This window comes from Agelaius tricolor, unplaced genomic scaffold (genome assembly GCF_023055355.1).
Source record: "Agelaius tricolor isolate 1412-34295 unplaced genomic scaffold, bAgeTri1.0.p SCAF_2, whole genome shotgun sequence".
NCBI classification, from domain to species: Eukaryota; Metazoa; Chordata; class Aves; order Passeriformes; family Icteridae; genus Agelaius; species Agelaius tricolor.
This window is the reverse complement of record NW_027269262.1, coordinates 93,297,637-93,312,427: the sequence shown is the minus strand read 5'-3', so window position 1 is coordinate 93,312,427 and position 14,791 is coordinate 93,297,637. Positions and strand designations below refer to the sequence as shown.

At 42.3% G+C, this 14,791-nt stretch overlaps 1 protein-coding gene across 6 annotated transcripts in view; it reads left to right on the top strand.

The window, feature by feature from the left end:
- Positions 1-14,791, top strand: part of TSNARE1 (t-SNARE domain containing 1) — a 469,756-nt gene that overhangs the window by 288,837 nt on the left and 166,128 nt on the right. The gene's annotated exons all lie outside the window — the stretch shown is intronic.

Sequence of the window (14,791 nt, the reverse complement as noted above, 5' to 3'; positions counted from 1 at the left end):
AGTTTTGACAAAATGTAGCTGAGGTCCCTGAGAGCACGTGGTGCCTGTTAGTTGTCCTTGGACACAGTGAACTCTGAATCTTCCAGACCAAAGGAGGAAAACTCACAGGCATTCTACTCTGATGCAATGGAGTGACGTGATTTTAAAATTATCTACAGCTCATTTTCTGCTGAAACACATTGTCCCAATTTTGGGTAATATGAGTGAGTTTTGTAGAACTTTGATATTGCAGAAAATAAGCGCCGTCTTCAGCTCCATGTTGGTTTTTAATGTATATATATTTAAGATAATGTGTGTGGCCCTGCATGTAATCCTGCATTCACTTTGAAAATAACTTGTTACATGAAGTCTAAAATGAAACTGGAATGGATTTAATACTTGACCTGACTGTAGAGCTGATTGCAAAGCTGCAAATGAGTTAATGATGACTTTGGCTAAGAAGGTCAAAGAGGAGTCAGGCAGAAAATGAATGCAGCACAGTCCAAAGGCTCTGCTTTCTTCAGCCAGCAGGAGCTGCTGAAATAGCCTGCCCAGACAGGAGGCCCTTTTTTCCTCAGATATGCTCATCAGGGTAAAGATAAAGCCAGTTTTAGCGAGACAACCCCTGCCAAGGGCATAAATATGAACTGATTGGTGTACGTGAGAAAACAGAGTCTCTCTTGCACTTGAAACAAGCCCATAATGACAAATATCACATAAAAAACTTTGGTTGCTAAAGGAAATGTGCAATCCAGATCTCCTGTGGAGCACAGAGAACTGTCCTGTGCCCTACTGGATGTGGATCACCAGAAAAATCTGTGTAAACCTGCAGAGTCTTTGGTTCTTTTTGCCAGGGTCAGGATTAAATATGTGAGATGGTATTTCTTGTTCAGACTCAGATGTTTATTAGTTCTTATTTATGTTACAGTCTCACAAACCCTGAGTTCTACAGCACTGCACTCTAACAAACTAAAAATGGAGACCTATCTCTCTTTCTGCATGGCCTTTTAAGGATAAATTTTCAATTAAGAAATGACACCTAAATTATTTTTAGTTTTAACCCAATAACCAACTACCCATGGCTCAAAATGAGGATTATTTTTATCCAATTGCACAAAACCACCCAAACCCATGAAGAAGAAGGTGAAGAAGGACAGCCTCCTCCGTAAAACCTCCATATTGTTTAATAGATATTACTAGATTCTAAAACCTTAAACTCTAAGTTTTCCACCCTGTGATATTACACTCTTCTATTCAAACTCCACACCCATAATCTCAGTTCTATCATTCAATTTTGGAAGCCTTCTCCACAGCCTCAGGTCAAATGCAGTGTCTTCTTGGGGCTCAGTGCCTGTCAGCACAGAAAGTCTAAAACTCTCAGTAACCAGGGTTCCAACATAAACCCAGCTCCACTCTGTGTCACCATGAACAGAAAATGAGGTGACATTTTTGTCACTTCCACTGCTGGCCTGGGGCTGGACAAGATGCCTCATGTGTTGTGTGCCACAAAATCTGCTCATCTTACACCCAGAGGGACACGGTCCCCATGGTGGGACAGTGTCACAGACATCTTTCATGAAAAATCCTTTCTTAGGATTTTTCCTTGTGAGAAGCTGCAGTTTCAGCAACCAAAAGTAAACAATGGTTATCTGCTGCTGTGGAATGCAACAGGCAGACCCGTGATTGGTCTCCTGTGGGTGTTTGGATTTCCTGACCACTCATGGCAGAGCTGGCTCTTGCTCTCTGTCTGAGACACAAATCTTTGTTATTCATTTTTTTCTATTCTTAGCTTAGCTAGCTTCTCAAGAAACCTTTCCTATTTCTTTTTAGTATAGTCTTAATGTAACATAAATCATAAAATAATAAATCAAGTCTTCTGATCATGGAGTCAACATTCTCGTCTCTTCTTCATCCTGAAAACCCTTGTGACCATGGTCACAGGACAGGAAGGGCCCTGGTGCCACAGCCCTCAGGGATGCTGCAGGGAGGAAGGCTGGTGCCCCTTGCAGACATTTGGATAATCCAGTGTGAGCACAGGCCGTCCTTCCTGGTGGTTTTGCCTGGTTTTGGATGCTTTGGAAATATCTGGGATGGGTTTGGAAGAGCCATCAGCCAGATGGCCCTGGGGGTGAGCTGCTTTTAAGGGACCTGCCAGAGCTTTACGTGCTCCAAATTCCATCTGTGCTCATCTGTGCTGCTCAGGGACCAAAGGCACAAACTGTTTCTTAAATCTTACTGAGCAGTTTTCCTTCTCATGTTAAACTGCTAATTCATGAGTATGTTTGCTTGTTACTTATGTTACAGTGTGATTATCCTGTAAATGCAGGCTGGCTTACAAACATTTGTTATTTATTGCTGTTTATATATATATAAACGTGTGTGTGTGTGTGTGTGTGTATGCAATATTTTTATTAGTCAGTTTAGTTTTTTTATTAGTCTACCAACAAATGTATACATAAATTGAGAAATCAGAAATGTCAACACCACTGAAACATTTGAGTTTAAGACCTTCTGTAGAACTTAATGGAGGGATTTCTGTCAGGAATAATGATTCAGTGGCTGGTTATTTAGCATAATATTTGCATGTAACCCATGCAGTCACTTCAACAATACAACTTGGAGAACCAGTCCCAACCTGCACATTAACATAACAAAGAACAGGTAAATAGTCTTTTCTTAGCTATTAGAAAATAAGACATTTAGTTTCCCTGAAATGCTAGAAATGTTTAAAAAGGAAGTAAATATCTTCACAAGAAGCTCCTTTGTCTGCATTTTAAATTTGGTAAGGTGCTCCTTCCTCTTGAGATGTGTGTGCTAGCAGCAGTGTTTTATTACTCTGAATGAATTCTCATGTGCCCCATCTAAACTCTAAAAGATTAGTGGGAGCTGTCAGAGCTTTGGAATATATATAAATAAAAGCAGATTTTTTTTTCCTTTCATTTTAAATTATAATTGGAAAATAATTGTTTCTGCCTAAACTTATTTTTACTACAAGTCACAGTTAAGCTGCCTCAGTGCATTATCTGTGGGAACACACAGGGTCAAAATGCAGATGAAAGCAATAAGAGTTGAATTTTGGTACAAAAAGGAAGCCTTTTTTCCATATGAAAACCCTGTTGGCCACAGAAATGTGACAATTTTGACTTTTTTATACTACCTTCAATAGAAAATCTGAGTTTGAAAAATGACTGAGAGGCAGACAAATGTGGCAGGGAGAAGCCAGTAGAAGTTCTCTCCTGCACTGGTCCTGCTTCCATGCCTTTCTTTTCAGTGAGGGTCTCATTTCTCTTGGGCCTCGAGCAGGAATGATGACTCCTGCCATTAATACCAACAGCCCAGATTTGCCTCTTGAAATTTCCTTTTCCCTGCCCCCACAGAAAATGATTCATCGCACCCATCTCAAAACACCAATTTTAACGTGGGTCAAACTGCTCTCTGGAAGAGAGGGATTTATTGGACCAGATATGAGTGTTTTTGGTGCTGGTGGATGTTTAAGTGTCTCCTTTCCATGATACATGAGGAGGAATTGCTTTCAGCACATCTTGTCTCATCCCACAAGAGATGTCTGACATAGAGGGGTCTGCTGGCTGCCTCTTAGGACAACTTTGTTCTCTCCTTTGGCCATTGAATTGAGATTACATCAATTATACTACAAATATTCCATGGAAAATTAATCCCATGCCTATCACCTGTCTCTTTATTGGGAAAAAGGGAATATCTAGACACCCAACCTGCCCTTGAGGTTAGTTTAGGCGGGCTGGACATCACACCAAAGGGGTGGCTGTGTGGAGATGTGCACTTTTACTTTGCTCACTTTGCTCAGAGCTTCCTGCAGGTGGATTGAGAGGAAGGAGAGGAAACCAACACAGACTCCATGGGTGCACATTAAACCAGTTGCTCTTTTTTTTTTTTTTTTTCATGCAAAGTTTGGCCTAAGTTCAGCTTGGCCTCACTGACTGAAGGACTCTGTGTGCTGACTGCTGAAGCTAATTTGTTTTGGAAGAGCTGCTTGTGTTGCTCTGATTCATGCTGGTTGCTTTCCTTCCCTATATCCTCTGTGGAAGTCAAGCTAATTTGGATTCACTGGCATTGAAAGGCAAACAACAGTTCATGACCCACTTGTGTAGTCTAAGAACAATGAGGTTTTTTTCCAGTAATGGAGCAATTCCTGGGTCTGGCTTTCATGGGTACACAGAGGGGCACTTTGGAGGCTGGAGCTCTGAGGAAAAAAAGCCTCAGAAATCTGTGATATTTGCAGAAATCTTATTGCCTGGGGACCACTGATAAGGGACTGTCTCCAACTTTTGTGCAAATAACTCATTGGTATTTTAACAACAAAAGAAAATTTGAGTTTCAAAAATCACCTTCTCAGAGTCATTTTGGCATGGTAGCCTCTCAAAGCACTTGTTGCTTATAAATATTGTGACAATGAAGATCATCTCCTTCTCTTCACTGTGGATATGCTCTAAGACCCTGTCTTTTGCTGCCACTAAATAATTTTAACCTTAATTTTATAATTAAGAGCCAACTGGAACCACGATTGCACCCTGACATGATCAGCAGTCATGCAGCAACTGCAAAGCCATGGGGAACCAGTGTTGTTGGATTATCTTGATGCAAATTGAGGCCATTTCTCCTTAACCTGTCGCTTTTTACCTGGGAAAAGAGACTGACCCCACCTGGCTCCACCTTCCTCTCAGGGAGCTGTAGAGAGTAAGAAGGTCCTTCCTGAGCCTCATTTTCTCCAGGCTGAGCTCCCTCAGCTGCTCCTCAACATGATGCCTCAGGTTTTAGCTTTTATATTTCTCAGATTCTGTGCTGCTTTAGTGCGTAATTCTGAGCTTCATATTAGGGGATGGTGAGCTCTCTTCACAGAGTAGGGAGACAAAACAATTCCTCTCTAGCTGGGGACCAAGGACAAATGATCCAAATCTCAGGCCCAAGAGCACAAACAATGGCAGAATGAAGACAGAAAAGTAAGAAGGATGGGACTTCATGGGCTGGAGTTTTAATTGGACATTTAACTCCAATATGCAAATGTACTAGAATTTATAGAAGTGTGAGACCCCGTGACCGGTCGTGCATTTTGTGAACATTTTGGGTTCATCTTGGGTATAGCCCTGACTGGGCTCTTGTGCTGCCTAAGGTGGATCTATTGAGGCCTTCTAATAAATCCCAACTTTATTCTTTAGCTCTGTCCAGTCTCTGTGCCAGGTCAGCCTTCTCAAGGCATCAATCAGACTCGTGCTCTAGACCCTTCACCAGCAGTAGTTGGTTGGAATAAAACTTCTGCCTCCTTTTTTCTTTGCTCACTGGCTCCCAATAAACAGCAGGCTGAGTTTTCAGATTGTAGAGTGCTTTATTTTGAAGCAGCTTCTGCCTTTGCCTGCTTTTTTACTATATTTTAATGCAGCCATTTACAAAACAGCTGCTTTCTGTGGGAAGTGGTGTTCAAGTCAGCGCCAGTCCGTGTGATAAATGAACTGTGAGAATCCAGCAACTTAACCTCAGTAAGGTCTGAACCACAACATTTATTTAAAACTCTCTCTGTTTTCTGTAAATAATGGATCTGTGTGATCAAATATTTATTGAGAAAGGGGTTGTTTAGAGCTTTTGGATGTCGTGTGTTCCTGTGTGTAAAGGTAAAATCTTTCAGGCCGTTTTTAATCACAGCAGATCATCTCTTCATTTGTACCATCCAAAAGGAGGAGATGCCTGATCCAGGTAGTAGCTTAGCCTTTTTTTTTCCCTTTATTATACAAAACCAGCTGTGAAATTTTTGGAAGGAAAGAAATAAATTATCCACTGTGAGCTCATTTTTTATTTAAGCACAAAACATTCAAGAAGGAAGCGGAAGGGGCATGAGTAGAGAAGGGAAGGAATCAAGAGGAGGCCATGAACATGATTTGAGGGATGAAACACCTCTCCTGTGAGGAAAGGCTCAGAGAATTGTGATTGTTCAGCTTGGAGAAGAGAGGACTCCAGGATAAACTTATTGTGGCCTTTGAGGTACCTGGAGGGGGTTACAACAAATCTGGAGAGGAACTTTTACAAGGGCAGAGTGATAAGACAATGGGGAATGGCTTTAAACTGACAGATTGCATGTTTGGATTGGATATTAGGAAGAAATCCTTCCCTGTGAGGGTGGTGAGGCCCTGGCACAGGTTACCCAGAGAAGCTGTGCCTGCTTCATCCCTGGAATCGTCCAAGGCCAGGTTGGACAGGGCTTGGAGCAACCTGGGATGGTGGAAGGTGTCCCTGCCCATGGAAGGGGGTTGGAACTGGATGATCTTTAAGGTTCCACCTGACCCAAACCATTCTGTGATTTGGTGTGATATGAAAGACTTGGGAGCAAGTTTAGTGGTGAGCCTTTGGTGATCAATTTGTTTTCTCTGGTGAGAAGATGAGTAGGCAGGACACAGATTTTACTGACTGTTCACCTTGGTGGAATGCAGCTCTGGGGCTGTTCCAAGTCAAGAATATTCTTATTTTAAGAATGTCAGTTACACTGATTATGGTGGCCTGCATTCAGTATTTCAAAGGCAAGAATTTTCTCTTTGAAAGCTCTGAACAAGTCTGATCTGTGGTGAGTCAGAGATGGCAGAAGGAAATCACAGACTGTCTTTTGTTTTTCTAATTCATTTGTTTAACAGAATCTCTTTCCAGGGTACAATTTCATTTTGAGGGGTCAGAGATTAAAAAGCAATTTTCCCTTGCTAGCAGCAGCATAAACTAGTGAGTTACATTTCTCTTAATGGCCTCATTTAACAGAGGAGTGAATGGAAATCCTTGGTTACTGACTGGAAAACCACACTTAGACTCATCTTTGTGCCCAGTGGCAGCACATATAATAAATTGCCCTGCTCAAAGGTCAAAGCTTTGAGAAATTGTATTAAACTTACCTCTTAATGGGCTAGAGATACCAAGGAGTTAGGAATACTATCACTGGAGATGCATACCTAACTGGGATCCATGGAAATGAGGAACAGAATTTAAGTATCCTTGAGTCCCAGCTGTGTAGCCTGAAGTGTTATTGCACTGGGCTGTGAGCTTGTCACATCTCATCAAGCAGCAAAATGGTCAAGCTTGGTCAATGTTTGCACTGGAAAGCTCTGCTGAAAATCTGCAGATGCAGGCAGCAGTGTTCTCCTGCTCAGTTTTCCTGTCTGCTGCAGGGACTCTGTCCAGGCAGTGTCACCATTCCTCACGTATTTCATGTAAAGTCACTTGTAGCCACATTTCTCCTCCACAGAGAAAAGCAAGGCTATCTCCCCAAGAGTATTTCTGGGATTCACATTCTCTGAACCTCAGAGAATGATCAAAACAATTCTTATCTTATTTGCTGTGCCTATATTTGTGCAGAATAGAATGCAATAGGGAGATTGTTTACCCAAAGTCACGGTGTTTTGTTTCCTTGGCCTATGAGGGCCAAGCTTGTGTGTGTGTCAGGACTGTTGGCCAACAGTCACGAGATGTTGTGCAATAAAGTGCAGTTGAGTGCTTAGCAAATTCAGTTTAAATGTAATGTAACATAGTGTAATATAATATAGAATAATGTAGTGTAATAAGGTAATTAATTAGCTTTCTGATAAGATGGAGTGAGGTGCATCATTCCTCTCCCCTCGTCAGGGGCAAAAATATCATCGATAGTCACTGAAGTGTCAGTGAGTCAGAGGAGGCCACAAAGATGCTCAGAGGGCTGGAGACCCTCTGCTCTGGGGCCAGGCTGGGACAGCTGGGGTGTCCAGCCTGGAGAAGAGAAGGGTCTGGGGAGACCTTAGAGCCCCTTCCAGAGCCTAAAGGAAACCTGGAGAGGGAATTTTAAGAAGGGCCTGGAGTGGCAGGACAAGGGGCAATGGCTTTAAACTGACAAAGGGTCAATTTCTGTCAGATTTAAGGGTGAAATTCTTCGCTGACAGAGTGAAGGCCCTGGCACTTATCACCCAGAGAAGCTGTGGTTGCCTTGTCCCTGGAAGTGTCCAAGGCCAGGTTGGATGGGGTTTGGAGCAACCTGGGATAGTGGAAGGTGTCCCTGTCCGTGGTGGGGGTTTGGAAGGAGATGATCTTTGAAGTCCAACCCAAACCACTGGGTGACTCTAAAGATGCCACATTGGTTTCCAAAGCCACAGTGATACTAATAGTTGAATTCTACTATGGGGATTTATATTTCAGTTTCTGTGTCTTGATTTTTGACTTGATTTACTTGATGAGCACCAGTGTAGCTGTCCACCTTTCCACAGGGACAATGTTAGGGATCTGCAGTCAGTACAGTGTCATCTCATCAGACTTGGTACTTAAAACTTAGGCAGAGCTGGAAGAAAACGGGCTAAGCTTCCTTCCCCATGCCTCTGTAAGATTGTTCATCCTGTTTCTCTTGAATATTGTACCTCAGTCTGTGATGAACAGTGCCCAGGAGGCAAGTACCTTCAAAAAACCACTTTACTAGACTAGTTTGACTTCTTTGCCTAAAAACTAATATTTAGTATCCTTTTGTGCTGAGTAGGGAATCCTGCTGCCCTTCTGGCTTCTGCTATGGAAGGCTGTTGTTCCTCCCCAAATCACTTTCACCTGTGCTAGCTGTGTTTAAATGCTGCAAAGAACCTGGGACATCTCCAATGGTCAGGAAGTAGCTGAGAAAGTAAATGCTTATTCCCCTGGTGTGCTTTAATAACTGTATTGATCATGAAGGGAAAATGATATGTAAGGAGAAAAAAAGCTACAGAAAATGAAATTGCTTTTATTTCCATTTCGACAAAGCCTGGGAGCACTTTAATCAAAGGTGTTTTCCATATTCCTGAAAGAAATCACAGGCCTGGTAGGACACCTTTGTAGCACAGCTCTGGGGTCATGGCCTGGCACTATCAGAAGTGGAGAATGGGAATTGTTAAGTTCAACTTGTGCTCAAGAGGAGAAAAGAGAGTCAATTATAGCCTTTCTAAATCTGACTTCAGCAACATGCAAAGCTCTTGGAAGCATTTTGAAATGAGGAATGAAAAGCAAAGGAGTTCTGTGCAGGGTGGGACAATTTGGGATTTGATTTCACTTTGAAAGGGTCATTGCATATCTCTCTTTGTGAGGAGAAAGGATTTCCTTAGACAAAGAGGCACTTGACCTCCTGGTCTTCAGAGAAATATTTTCTATCATTCTGTCACGTGAGGACTGTCCTTGTTTAGAAGATTCATAGGAGAAGCTTGTTCTCCTATGGCCAGCTCTGATGTCTCTTAATTTTCTTCTACCTCACACCCTGTTATGAGTTCAGCATTGTCAGCTCAAGCCTTTGACAAGATTCAGTCATTCCTAAATTCTCTGCTGGGGAATTAAGGGATTAAGGTTTTCTGCAGAATTAATTTAGGAGACTAGGAAACATCTACAGGAACCTGCTCCCCTTCAGAAAGCACAACTTCATTTTTCCATTTTTTTAAGGTGACTCTTGGAAAAAAAATTTACAAGGTGGGTCAGAAATTCATTATGTTTTTTATGTTACAATAAGTGCTGCATTTGATCCATTTTTAGTGGGCTTGGGTATATTCTTCATAGTTTTTTTGGGTTTTGTCTAGTGAGCCATGATGTATCATTCTTCCTTTTTACAGACAACAGTGCTGTCCATTTACAAGAAACAATTCTTGCGTCAATTCTTTTTATGGTAGAAGACATTTTTCTTACACAGACCTGAAGCATATAAAAAGTAAAATAAACTCTATTTGTATTTATCTTTCCTCTTTAGAGTCCGTCCCAGTGGATATTACCTTTTTTCTGAAACATTTTTTTTTTGGTTACGAGTTTAAAGAAAAGGGAATAATCTGTTACTTCAGGCTTTCACTGATGTCAAAGGCACATTAAGGGAAGGAGAATAGAGCTTTATCCACTGTACAGATCACATTTGCTGATTTAATAGTACTGGGGAGAATTCATGAGTGTGAAGGTAAGTTTATTTTTTTCTAAGCAGAGAAATCTTAAATTCTACTCACAGTCCCTGAGCTTTCCCTGACTCTTCCCAGCTGTGCCTTTAAAAGGGTTTATTACTGAATATTGAGTAGTGTAAGGATGCTAATCTTGCTCTAGTTTGAGGGATTGCAATCTTGTTAATACTAGGCCATGTTTCTCCCTATCCAGACAAGATTTAAATACATCTGAAACTAGTGAAGAAACAATTAAACCTAATTTTTGGTGACTATCAGCATGGTTTCCTTACATCTCAAAAAGAAGAAAATCCAAATGTTGCTTTTCTTTGTCACGAGCAATGAGCATGAATGTGGAATTCATTGCAGCTCAGCTGATGCATGAAGTGGAATCCATCTCAACTAACTTTGGATGTGTCCAAATCAGGAATTAATCACTGGCTGTGTTGCCCAGGTGCCCTACATCCTCACCAGAGATTTCGGAAGCATTTTGATTTCCTATGGCTGCTGGAAGATGGGATCAGTGATGCCATAGGGTCCCCCAGACTACGGGGTCTGTACCAGCCCCAAACGTGGCCTGTGCTGCATCCCTCAGCTCTGTGTGGGTGTGCCAGACCCCACAGGGCAGCTCATATCCAAATTTTTGTCCTTAGATGGGAGTGAGCCACACTGAGCAGGAGAGATCCCATTTCAGGGCAGTTCATTCTGCCTGGGTTGAGAACACAAGCTTTAGTTTCCTCACAAAAAATAATTCTCTAATTAATTTTACTTTAATGCGGCTTTAATTAATTTAATTCTCTATTAAATTAATTAATCCTAATGTGGCTTTTGTGTGAGTCTTCATCACATTAGAATAGGGCACTTTATTTCAATCTTCTTTCTGGTGCTGGGCACTCCCTTTGAGGCACTTTGGGGCAGTTACTGAGGGCATGGGAAAGCAGCAGGAGGGATCCAAGAGCTGCCAAGCCAGGCTGCAGAGGAAAGATTGCAAAAAGAGTTGCTTAAGCTAAAAAAGAAAGGATAGAGTTGAAGATAAAGGTCTCTTGGTACATAAAAGTCTGCTGCATAGAGGAAAAGAATAATCGCTGCTTTTTTTTTTGTTTATTACAGTTGGGAAGAACAAGAAGTAATGGACTTAAGCAGCAGCAGGAAAGAATCAGGGCTGATATTAAGAAAAGCTGTTTAATGATAAGGAGATTGAAATACTTCCTGGGGAGATTTTAGAGTCTCTAGCACTGGATATCTGTAGCAGTATCTGGTGAAGCATATTTCAGGAATGGTGTTTGTATAATTGCTTTTACTGTTGCCTGTCAGACCACGCTGCAAGGTCCAGTGTAAACAGGACATGTTCATATTGTATCACAAAGCATCATTATCTAATCAGAAAATGCTGCAGCCATGAATCATTCTTTGATTTTCATTCTCATCCTCTCCTCATCCCCTGCCTTCTCCTCTCCAAAGTTCCTGTTTGGAAGCTCATTTAGGGCCAAAATTGCTGATTTAGTTTGACAAAGGTGATGAGACTCAGCATTTTCTGTCAGCTCTGCTTAGACTGGGTGTTGGGAACAAACCATAGAATCATGGAATGGCTTTGGTTGGAAGGGACCTGAAAAATCATCCAGTTCCAAATCCCTGCCATGGGCAGGGACACCTTCACTATCCCAGGTTGCTCCAAGCCCCATCCAGCCTGGCCTTGAACACTTCCAGGGATGGGGAAGCCACAGCAGCAGCCTGTGCCAGGGCCTCACCACCCTCACAGGGAAGAATATTTTCCTAACATCTCATCTGCATCTGCCCTCCTTCAGCTTAAAGCTATTAAATCCCATAAATTACTTTATCCCAGTATTTTCTATGTGGCTTCCAGGTGTTCCAGGTTTGTTCTCCAAATGATTTCCACAGAAGTGTAGTCAATAAAATCATGGTGGGTGTCCTCAGCAGTCCTTTGGATGAGGCAGCTGAGCCACACAGGCATTGATTTGACATTTGTGGGAGCTGGCATTGTAGTGTCTTTTAAGGGTAACAGATAATCACCACATTTCACTTTAACAAGCTGTTGGAATTCTGAGTTCTGGTTATGTTTGATTAGCATCAGGGCTGGAAATAAGGAGGATTTATAGGAAGAGGGAAAATGAATGTGATGGTAAAATTCAGGAGGGAATGTATCCCTACTGCTGAATTAAATAAGGCCGGGGGCTGTCCTGGGAATCCAAGGCCTGGTTATGTCCTCATGATTAAATTATGAAATAGAAACATGGAATGGTTTGGGTTGAAAGTGACCTTTAAACATCACCTAATCCAACCCCCTGCCATGAGCAGGGACATCTCCTGTGCAGAAAGAGGACAGAACCCAAACACTCCACTGGGAATGGTCCCTGCCACATGCTACACAGGACCTGGGGCATTCCTGGGGAGAACAGGACAAAGCTGCACCCAACAGAATGCATGGATGATGAAGAGTCACCATTTGTGCCTCTGCCTCATCCCTCTTTGACTTACGAGTACAGAAACAGCTGCTTTGTGCCAAAGTTTGTGCACAGACACATTTTGCTTATTTTCCCCTTGCCCCAGGGTTTTGTATGACCATAATTTAGGCCAGGTCTGAGACACATTCCTCTGCATCCTTGGATTACAGAGCTGTGAGGTGCCTCCATAGGAGCAGCAACTTTGCCTGGGAGATAAACTGAAATTCAGTCCCTTACTCTTGGTCCCTTGGCGCCATTACCCTTCTTGCCCATGCACTGTGCTGAACCCAACTCACTCATTTGTCTTTCTGTCTTGGCCTTGGATTTCCTTTATTTCCTCTCTGGAGGTCCCTGACCCTTGGGCTGACCCTGATTTTTGCCACTGGACCTGCTCTGTTTTGCTTTGGGTGCTGAACCCTTGGTGGTGGCGGTGCTGCCCCAGCTCCCCTTCCTGTCCCCCCCATCCTGGTTTGCCCTCCCTGGAAGAGCAGCTTGGGCTTGCAGCTTCCTGGAAAGGAATAAATAAAAATTCTCTCAGGGGTGCATAAACTTAATCCTTTTGGATGGTTTTTGAGAAAGCTGAGGCCAGTGTTCACCAGCTCTGGTGGTTGTGCTGTGAGTCACAGGAAATCTAAATTTTATTTCTGGTTTTCCAGTCAGAGATTAACTTGGTGTGCTCTTTGTTGAATTCAGTGCTTTTTTGTTTTGGCTTTTTCTGGGTTGTTTTTTTTGGGGGGGATAAAACAGAATAAACAGAAAAAATTTATAAACAGAAGAAACATTTTTTGACCCATAGATTTTGGAATAGCTCTGGTGTGATCAGTGAGGATATTGAATAGCTGTTTTACTACTGATGCTACTTTTCCAGGGCCAAAATAAATTCTTAATTTGATGAGATAAGGTTTTTTTGGTGCTAAAAGAGATAATAGAGTCAAAGAGGGGACTGAAGCTCTACTTGGACCTTTGGGCTCTGATGGAAACTAATCCCAAATAACACATGGAAACAAATCTTTTCCACCACGATCACAAAGATGATGGTCACTAATTGTCTGAAAGCCTCTATAAATGGCAACTAGAATTCACAACTTTTAGGAACAGATATGCTGGAGGACAAAGGAGAGATGACATATTTCTGTATCAACCTGGAAAGTCACTGTAGAGAGTAAAAGAATGCTGAATATAGGTACTACTTGCATAAAGCTGAATTGTGTTGGCAGGGAAGATATTGAATTCTGGGTATTGCATTTAGAGAGGATTTAAACATAGCAGAGGATCAGCAGCAAGCCATAAAGTAAGACCTGAAAGTCCAAGGATTTGGAAATGAGAGCAGCATGCCCAAGACCAGGCAGGAGATTGATCTATGCAGCAGGAAATGAGAGCACAGAGAAATACAAAGCAGCAGAACGATGGGGGAGACAAAGTCAAGCTTACTTTTAATTTTCATTTTAAATTTAAGTTGCTCTCTAAATACTTGGAGTTGCTTTCCAGCATGCACTAAAAGAGCCACCAAGTCATAGCCTGCTTTGGGTGTCACTGCCTTGAATCTGGAGAATCACTGTGGAATTGGGACAGGAATAATCTGGCAGAAAGAAAGCAGAATACAGCCCCCACTCTGACCATGCTGCTTCTGCACCAGCTGAGGGATGTTGGTATGTCTTGTTGGTATTTGATTCCAATATCGTCTGCTCTCCCCAGCCCCAGGGGTTGTGAAATGCCTGCTGTGCCTGCTGGCTGTGGCACTCAGCTGCTGCATCCATGGCCATTGCCTCCAACACCCAGTGGACACCAGGGATTGGATTCCATCCCCAGCATGTTCCCCAGCCTTTTTCAGCAGCCCTGCCTTCAGTGACAGGCAGTGTTGTTTTATTGCTTTTCCCTGGTCTTGCTTGTATTTTAGCATCCAAAGCTGGTTAGGATTGAACAACAGAAAGAAGTTGTTGAACTGGTGTTCTCCAGCAGATCAAACAATCCTGGTGTACCTGCTTTGTTTGCACAAATGAATAAATGTTGGCCCCTGTGTAGCCATCCACAGATGGCTCTTCAGAGAGAAACAGGCATAAACTTGCAAAGCTTTGCCTTATGGATGGGTTTTTTATGGTTCATCCTCTAAATGCAGTTCCAGTCCCTGAAGACCAGGTAAGGAGTCAGCAGAATTTCTTCGTAATAAAATCAAAACAAAATAATTTCAGATCTATTGATGGAGAGCAATAAGAAAAGGACTCACCTCCAGAAGGTGGAAGGGAAGACTTATTTTTCAGAGAATTGCAAAATCATTGAGGTTGGAAAAGACCTCCAAGATCACTGAGTCCAACCTTTGACTGATCACCACCTTGCCCACTAAACCCTATTAGAAAGTGCCAGATCTGCTCATCTTCTGAACACTTCCAGGGATGGTGACTCCATCCAATGTTTAATGTTCCAATGTTTAAACCACTCTTTCAGTGAAGACTT